The sequence below is a fragment of the Ammospiza caudacuta genome, chromosome 6 (assembly GCF_027887145.1).
Source record: "Ammospiza caudacuta isolate bAmmCau1 chromosome 6, bAmmCau1.pri, whole genome shotgun sequence".
NCBI classification, from domain to species: domain Eukaryota; kingdom Metazoa; phylum Chordata; class Aves; order Passeriformes; family Passerellidae; genus Ammospiza; species Ammospiza caudacuta.
This window is the reverse complement of record NC_080598.1, coordinates 7731451-7740029: the sequence shown is the minus strand read 5'-3', so window position 1 is coordinate 7740029 and position 8579 is coordinate 7731451.

Genomic DNA, 8579 nt, shown 5'->3' with positions numbered 1-8579 from the left:
TTTCCAGGCACAAAACCTAAGAGAAAAAGAAATCCATGACCACTTAGATCTTATCCTCCTTAGCAAACACTAAGGAAGCACTAGAAATACAAAGTGTAAATACTTTAATAATCGTATTAAGACCTTTCCTACCTTAGGATTACTACATTACTTTGTGATGGCAGAAAAGGAGATACTGACATGCAGAGGATGGAAACAAGAGGCTCAATAATTCATCCCCCTGATTTAGAGAAATCTTCAAAACCACTGAGAAATGCTGTATCAGTGTCAGTGGGAACACTGAGTTTATAAAGCAGACTGTAATGCCATAAAATGTATATCTAAGGTATCTCTGCACAGCTAGGTGAAGCTGCAAAAGCAAAAAAGCTTCATTAAATAATCCAGCTACTGAATAAAGAGGCATGGTGAAGGCCTTGTGGCACGAGCTTTACCATGCTGACAGCTAAAAAAAAGATCTCCTCAGATGTTCCTATTGATGCCAGGATGGCTTGGGCCAATCATTCTAGCTGGTGTGGATGAACATACCAAGCTGAAATGATCCTTTCTCTGCCTGGATAGCTGTAGGTAACTGGCTAACTGCAAACCTCAAACAGCATTGTAATGGCTTGAGAGTGCTTTTCAATTTGGGATTATTTATTAAAAGCTTATTGAACATAATTCTGAAAGTCCCTAGAATTCTGGAGGAAAACATAATTACCTAAGGAATTAGTACAGATTTATGCTACAGTTTATGTAATTTGCCTCTAGATGGTGCTGTCACGTCGAGATGAAACAGCTTTTTATCACAACTCTCAAAATTAATGAATAATAGCTAAAGATTTCTCTCAAAGTCAAAACGGCCAACGTTTTCAAAAGAGCAAGGAAACAAAACTTGCTGGAATGCATATGGGTGTGCTATATGGTAGTTTCAGATCACTGGTGTCCCCCACATGGCTTGAGGAAGGGTTTTTAATTCTAGGAAAACCAGCACTAAAGCCACACAATACTTCATAAAAAAGGTAAAAAGTCTTAAAAAATTTAAACATTTGTCAAACAATATCTTTATGGTTAAATACCATCATTCCAAATGGGTGATCATCCAGCGTTACAAACTGGGGTTTAGCTGTGAAGCTCAATGTTTTACTGTAAGGACAAAGCCCACTGTTCCCTGTGTGGTTTGTGCATATTTCTACTCAACATTGCCCTTCACATGATGGAAGCATTATGGCAGAAAGTAGAGGTGATTTATGTGTCTCAGAGATTTCTCACCATGCCCATTGTGTTTGAGCAGGAGGCAAGGTTTTACATCATTTATAAATGATGAGGATTCTTCTGGACCCTTTTCTATTTTCAACAAGCAAGTCACCTCACTCGTGCACATTCCTTTCCAGGTGTCCTTCACCAGTAAGAGGCTCTCTCAGTTCCACCATTTGCTCCCTAATTCCTCTGCCACGTGTAGCTGTGACACACACAGGAGCATTTTGGTTAACATTGAAACAGAGGAACATTTTGGAGGCCAGCACTGTCTTGCTGATGACTCTGAAATTGAAATGACTCTTACAGAGTGAGAACTTTTCCCTGCCTTTTGTAGTTACTTAATATCCACCCTAAACTCTTTTTTTTGCCCTCCCAGCCCTGTATAGACAATTATGCAGGGCTCCTCTGGTTACTTTCCTCGCAGATTTGATCTGGTTCCTTTCCTTCTAGGGCCACATTAGACTAAGCCCTATTGAGACACACCATTCTTTATTCCTTTGCTTCTTTTCCTGGATTTAAGCTTCTGTTCCAGTTCTAGGTAAAAAAGAACACTCAATTGCTTTTGATGAAGACCAGGATGTGGCTGTCACTGTTTCCACACAAAAAGAGTCTATTTGTTTTCAGACAGCACAAGATCAGAGCTGTGAATTATACAAAGCTGGCATTTACTGTGCCCTTTACCTTTAATACACAAATGCATTGAACAAAAGCAACAGAGACTCCAGTCTGTGCTAACCCTGGTTAATAAAGAAAAGAAAGATGAAACTTGAAGATTGTGAGAGATTCTAGAAAATACTGTATGAAATTATTTCCTTTGTGAGAAATCCAGGCTCACGAGCTGCTCTTCTTACTCTGCATGACACTGCTGGTGAATAAAGATGTACAGAGAGAATGCTCAGGAATATTTGTTCCCTATGGCTCTAGGATTGAATTTTTTTGCTGTGTGACCTGACCTCAGGAATAATTTAACTTCTGTTCTCCAGTATCTGCTCCACTAGCCACTTTTCAAATCAATCACTTTACAGAAAATCGTGGAATCATCATAGGGTATCCTGAGCTGGATCAAGATCATCAAGTTCAACCTCTTCTCCCTGAAATAATTCAAAACACTAAATCACCTCAACATAGTAGAATTGTGAAAGCATTCCCAGCAAAGCCCCAGACAAAGTTCTGGCACAAGAAAAAATTGTATGCTTCTTGCAAAGATAAAAGACATCTTAAATCATGACATCAAATCTTTTTCATCTTTCGGAAGTCAAACACATCAGGAAATCAATGCACACAGAATTGTGAAAATCCATGTTCCAATAATAATATTCCGTGGTGACTTTGATGTTGGAGCAGCTACTATCCTGAATTCTTTGTTTGAAAAGAAAAATAAAATGGAAGGTACAGGTCTGTTGAAACATTTCCACTCCTCATACAGTCTCATCTGTAGAATTACAGATCTCATTAACTAAATTTTTTTTTTAATTAAACTTCACTAGGAATAAGAGGTACTGATTAGATTTTTTTTTTTTTTTAACAGGAATATCTTTAGCATATCTTCAGTCCACCCATGACTCCCAGCCGCAATAGAAGGGCCAACCCCCGTATCCGCCTTACTCCACTCCAGCACAAAAGTAGTTGCCACAATTTTCCTACTCATCCCAACCCACCCTCTATTCAACAATAACCAAACCACCCTAACTCTATGCCTCTGCCCAGGAGCTTTATCCACACTATTTGCAGCAATGTATCGCAGTATCCTCAATAACAGAAATTTTATTTCTCTTTCAGAAATGGTTCAATAGCTTTCTGTGCATGTAGAACTGAGGCGGCAGATAGCACTCATTGTGCAGGGGGAGAGAGCAGGAGAAAGGGAGCAGAGGTGAGAGTGAAAAGCCAGGAGAAGCAAGGCTGTGCAGCTGCCCTTGCACTCTCTCCCCACACTGACAGGCTCAGAGCTGTAATCCCCTCCCTGTGGCACACGGAGCTCACACAGACAGGGGGAATGATGACTTGCAGGTTTAAGGTGCAGCAAACACGGGCAGAAAGCACTAATGAGCAGAGCTCAGCTGGAGCTGCTCCTGCAGCTCCTTGCCTTGAGGGATCACACTGCGCGCAATGTGCGCCTTTCTCTGGGTCAGGGCACTGTGGTTAGCGCTGCCAGGGGCAGTTTCTGGTGGTAAACTGCTCTTAGGCTAATGAGGTGGTTTGAAGGCAGTGGGAATGAAGGAGCTGAGGCCTGTAAACCACGTCAAGAATTGCATGAACATGCTTTATGACATGCACAGTCATTTTCTGAGTCAGCTTTGTGAATTGAATGGCATTTCTTTCCTCCTTTCTAAGAATGAGCTTCATTGTTTCCCTGAGAAGCATAACCTTAGTTTAGCATGACTCTGACAAATATTGGCGCATCCATTTCAGTGAATTCTGTTTTCTAGGGTCAGTACATAGCACAGAGCATCCTTGATTGTCATAAACATCAATTTTTTCATCAGTAACAATCTCACACATGCACTTTGCTCTGCTTGTGGGTGGCTCATCACAAATATGACATGATATTCCCTTATGTGGATGGCTTTATTAAGTATACAACTTCTTGTCGACAATAAATTGGATGGAGCAAAATGAATTAAAGAAAACTGACATTTCAGCTACTTTTCTGCTCTCTGGACAAAACCTGCCCAGCACTGTCACTGTTTGCTGGGAGACAATAAATTTTTCCAAAAAGAGTCACCTTTCAGACTGAGGCTAACAAAAAATACATATCTTGTGTGAGAGGACACAAGGTCAGTTTTGATTCCACAGAGCAGAACCAACTCAAGTGCCCTACTACCTCCACAAAAGAGTCCTTAAACTACTGCAATTCTTGAATAAGTATGCTACACACATTTCTTTCTTCTAAATACAACTTCTCTCCAAGGCTGTAGGACTTTCAGCTGCAGCCTTTCCGTGTTTTCAGCTTTTCAGGATTCATGGCTCCATTAGCTAAAGCCTTTAGGTAAACTTAATGCTCTAATGTTTTTATATGTATGTAGGACAGAGTCAGATTCAGTTTGGCTTAGAAAGAAGAGCAGCAGCTGTGGGTTTAGCAGCCTGAATCTTATTCTTCCCAGGCTGCTTAGTCTTCAGCTGTGAAATTCCCTGTACCTCAGCTTTACTACCAGTAAAACTGAAATATGAACCTCATGTTATTGAGTCCAAGGACCCAAACCTACCAGAAAGGATGAAGATTTGCAAGCAGGTATGTGCTGGCCATTGCAATGAATGACACTCTCCTCAACCTGTGATCCTGTCCAGCCCATTCCTTCAATGTGAGCAAACCAGCACGCTCAGAAAAGGAATTTCATACTTTTCCACTTGTCTTCCAGTGAGTGTTCACTCTTTACTATTGAATGAGCAGAGATGGCAAGTGGGATTGTACAGAAACACAAACACAAACACACTCACATCTGTGACTGTGGCCTTGTTTGTATCAGCCAGTGCCATGGCACAGCAGAAAGGGATCTGTGAGCAAAACTGCTCATTCTGAGCCTGATTTCATTTCATTTGTCTTGGGAACCTATAAGTCACATGCCATCAGCCTCCAAGTTATGAAATTAGTCTGCAGCTCTTATTAGGAAAGTGGGCTTGCAGGCATCAGAAAGCAAAGAGCTGAGTTCTAGCACACCATGAGCAAATCTTAGTGAAGCTCCAAATGTGTTTTGGCTCTTGGATTACCTTCAGTTCAGACTCTGCAACACAGCTTTGGATGTGGCATATAGGATCCTTTCTGACTCAGTTTTGATATTTATCTTTTTCTTCCTGGCAGAAATAATCAGCTTACTCTTATTTTCTAACATTTCAAGCCTGCCAGGAAAACAAGGATCTGAGTCCTCCCTAACATTGTCACTTCTTCCCTCACAGAAGGGCTTAAACACAGAGGAAACATTCTGTGAACCAAAAACTGCCTCATCCTCATAGAAAAACTAGAAATACCTAAAAAACCCCCAAGTTCCAGCAGCTCTGTGGGCTCTGTTATTGTTTAGAGCTTCCTGTACCAATTGTTCTCCCCAGAGCACTCTGTGGCAGTTACATTTGTACACCTTCCCTCTGTACCTAGAAACACTGAGAATTTCTCTCCAAGTTTTCTTTCTCACACCTAAAAGCAACTTCTCTGCATTTCCCTCAGAGTGTGCTGATTCCATCACAAAACCATTAGCAAGAAAATACATCCTGACCCATGACATTTTCCTAAAGGATTAAAATCCTAATGGATTTTACAAGAAAATTAGATCAGCTATTTTATTGAGCTTTTTCTTTTGTTTATTAAGGATTATGAAAGAATTCATAATTGGAGTTTTCCTTCTAGAGAACTCCACTCTACAGTGATGAATTCTGTATTTTTTGAGATATTTCTATCAACAAAATTACTGGTTTCACCCAAAATTATCTCTTTAATATTTACCAAAGTGTGCCAAGTAACAACTTTCTGAAGCATCTGTCACACTCAAAGAACAAGATTCTCTGTTTCAAGGCAATAGTGCTTTATTTAACACCAGCAGCCATCTGGAGTATTCCAACAACAATTTTACACTTTCAAATCAAATTTTCACTGTCACAATCAGTTTCAAAACACAGCATTTTCATTTCACTCAGGTGAACCATCACTGTCAAAGTTTTACAAGAAGAAATCAGAGTAAATATGATCCAGATGGGGGTTTTCTAGACACAAGTTTTAACAAATGGGGGAATCAGCATAAATGCTTCTCTAATGCATTTTAAAATGTCAGTGGGAACAAATGAATATTTTATTACTTGAAATATGAACTCTTCAGCATTCAGCTGGCATTTTATAACTTTAAATTGCATCCAAGACCAAGTCTCCCACCACTAGAAAGGTGGAAAGGTAGAAAGGACAGGCCCTGAATCCCAAAAGCACGACATTGCCCATCATGAGGAAACCACAGTCAGAAAGGGTTCAGGACCTGCAAATGCAGTGGGTTTATAAACAACACAGCATTGTGGAGAAAGCCCTGCAATAATCAGCCTCCAGTATGCAAGAATCTATGAAATTCAGATGGACACAGCTCTGGAATAACATAACATCCCAGAGAATCTGAGGGTGGCAGCTCAGGAAAGGACAGAGGATGCTGATGGGTGTAGTGGGATTATTCCAGAGACTGGAGTAAATGAACTTGTGAGGGTTGGGTGTTAGTCATTTGGGTAACCTGGAAAACACTGCCAAGTGAGGCTGACTTGGTACTAAGGAGCAGGGCTGCACTAATCAAACCCAGCAGCCTGCAGCAGAAAACTCCTATTGCACCAAAAGGGTGAATACAGCCAAGTCCAGCAAGGCAGACCTTCTAAAATGAATGCCCTGCAAAACCCTTGCAGAACTTCAAAAGCATTTGCTGAAGAGATAAGCTGTGGCCCTAAACATAAATTATGAAGAAGATTAGCCTGCCCAAAAAATAACATAATAATAAACACGAGCAATAGCATGTTTGACTGGATGGCAACACGGAGCACTCATGAAGAAATATTGTCCCAGTATGTCTGGGATAAAGAGCAACTGCAAGCTGTCCCAAAAGAAGATTAAAGAGCTACATGAAAGAGAAGATGGGTAAAACTGTATGTTGCATATGATAGGTGAAAGCTAAAATGAAAATAACCCTAACCAACACACAAACATTTTTCAGCCTGATAAAGCTGAGGTCATCTAACAGAAACTCACTGTGTTTTGCATTAGAGCAGGGTTAAAAATAAGCTCTATCGTGTTAAAAGATGGTCTCACATGTTTAAATAAGGAAAGAAGGATAAACACAGGTTTTCTCTTTATTTCTTTGTACAATTTTGGGTACATGAGACTAGAAGTAGGCTTTCATATGTGTTCTGGACAACAAAATTAGTCAAAAAATTTTGAAAGAACTGATACATAGGAATGAAAATGTTAAAAAACACATAGGGGAAAAGCCAAGGAGACTGTTCCAGATGTCTTGAAGATGTGCACGTGGTGGAGCTCAGAGCTCCTGCCCACTGACTGCACAGACAGAGAAGCTAGAGAGAGCTGCAGTCTCACATCTGTGCTGTTGGGTCCAAAGGCATTCCCAGACCATCCATCCCCATGGATGGGGATACTGAAGAGCAGCCAAACCCTCCAGCAGCTTGACCAGTGGAGAAAGCCTGTCACTGTTACTTAGCTCCAGTATGAGTAAACTTTCGTTACCTGATTTTTTCCTAGATTCCGTCATGTTGAAGAGAAAACGTGACTTTGTCTGGACTTTCAACTCTTGACTGTTTCTGCCGCAGCATTTACAATTAAAAGACAGATAAAACTGTTTTGTTTCAGACTTCCAGAAAAAAAAGGCACTCCTTTGAGTTAAAAACTGTGAGGAGAGATAATTAGGCCAGCATCCCTTAGAAGGTGCCTGTCTGTGTGCGCTGCAGAGCCTGAGCTATCGGGTAGCCCAGCCAGCTGTGCTAACCCTGGGACTGGAGTTGGTGTCGCTGCACCCTCGTGGCACTGCACTCAAACTAATTACTTGGGTGATGAGAGATGAGGCTTCTTCAGCTTGCCAGGTGGTCTAGAACATATTGCACATTAGGCTGCTCTGCTCTGCTCCACTCTGCTCTCCCCTGAGCCTTTCCCCTGCTGGAGCCTGCCCAGGGGTCTCTGTGAGGGGTCCCTGAGCAGGCACCCCAGGGACAGGGACAGGGACAGGGACAGGGACAGTCCTGCAGTGGGCAAAGGGCTCTTAGAAGAACAGTGAGGAGAGCACAGCTCTGCCTGGGCCTCAGACTGGAGGCACAGTGCTGTTTAGTGGCATTCCTAAGGGGAAGAAGCAGACATTGCTGTGCCTGTGGCTCCCCACACAGCTGGCTGATGTGCCCTAACTCTGACAAGCATTTGACCCTAGCAACAAAGCCACCAGGTCATGCTTTGAGAACTGTCTGCAGCCTTATCTTCCTCCCATCAGTGATGTAGCACACAGAGGCATTTCATGCTTCACCATGGAAGAGATCCCAAACCCTGAAGTGTCGTTACTGCCACTCCCCTGATTTCTGCCTGGTGTCACCACTGACACCCAGAGCTGTGTTGGTCTATCAGGACATAGTTTGTTTCTCTATTTTTCTGAGCTTTCTTGTTTTGTAATGCTTGGATTGAGTATTCATTTCAATATCTCTGTAATATATTTTGTCCTAAGTTAGTGCTGCATGCTCTTACCTGCATTGTAACATAGGGCTTAGAAATTCCAGAAGCCACAGAGGTATAGCTGTACACGAGCCTGTGCTCACAGAAGCTCATCAGAACTCACCACCTACACACAGAGGCAAAGAACAAAACTAAACATTTGGGCTCTGTGCTTGCAGTGTCT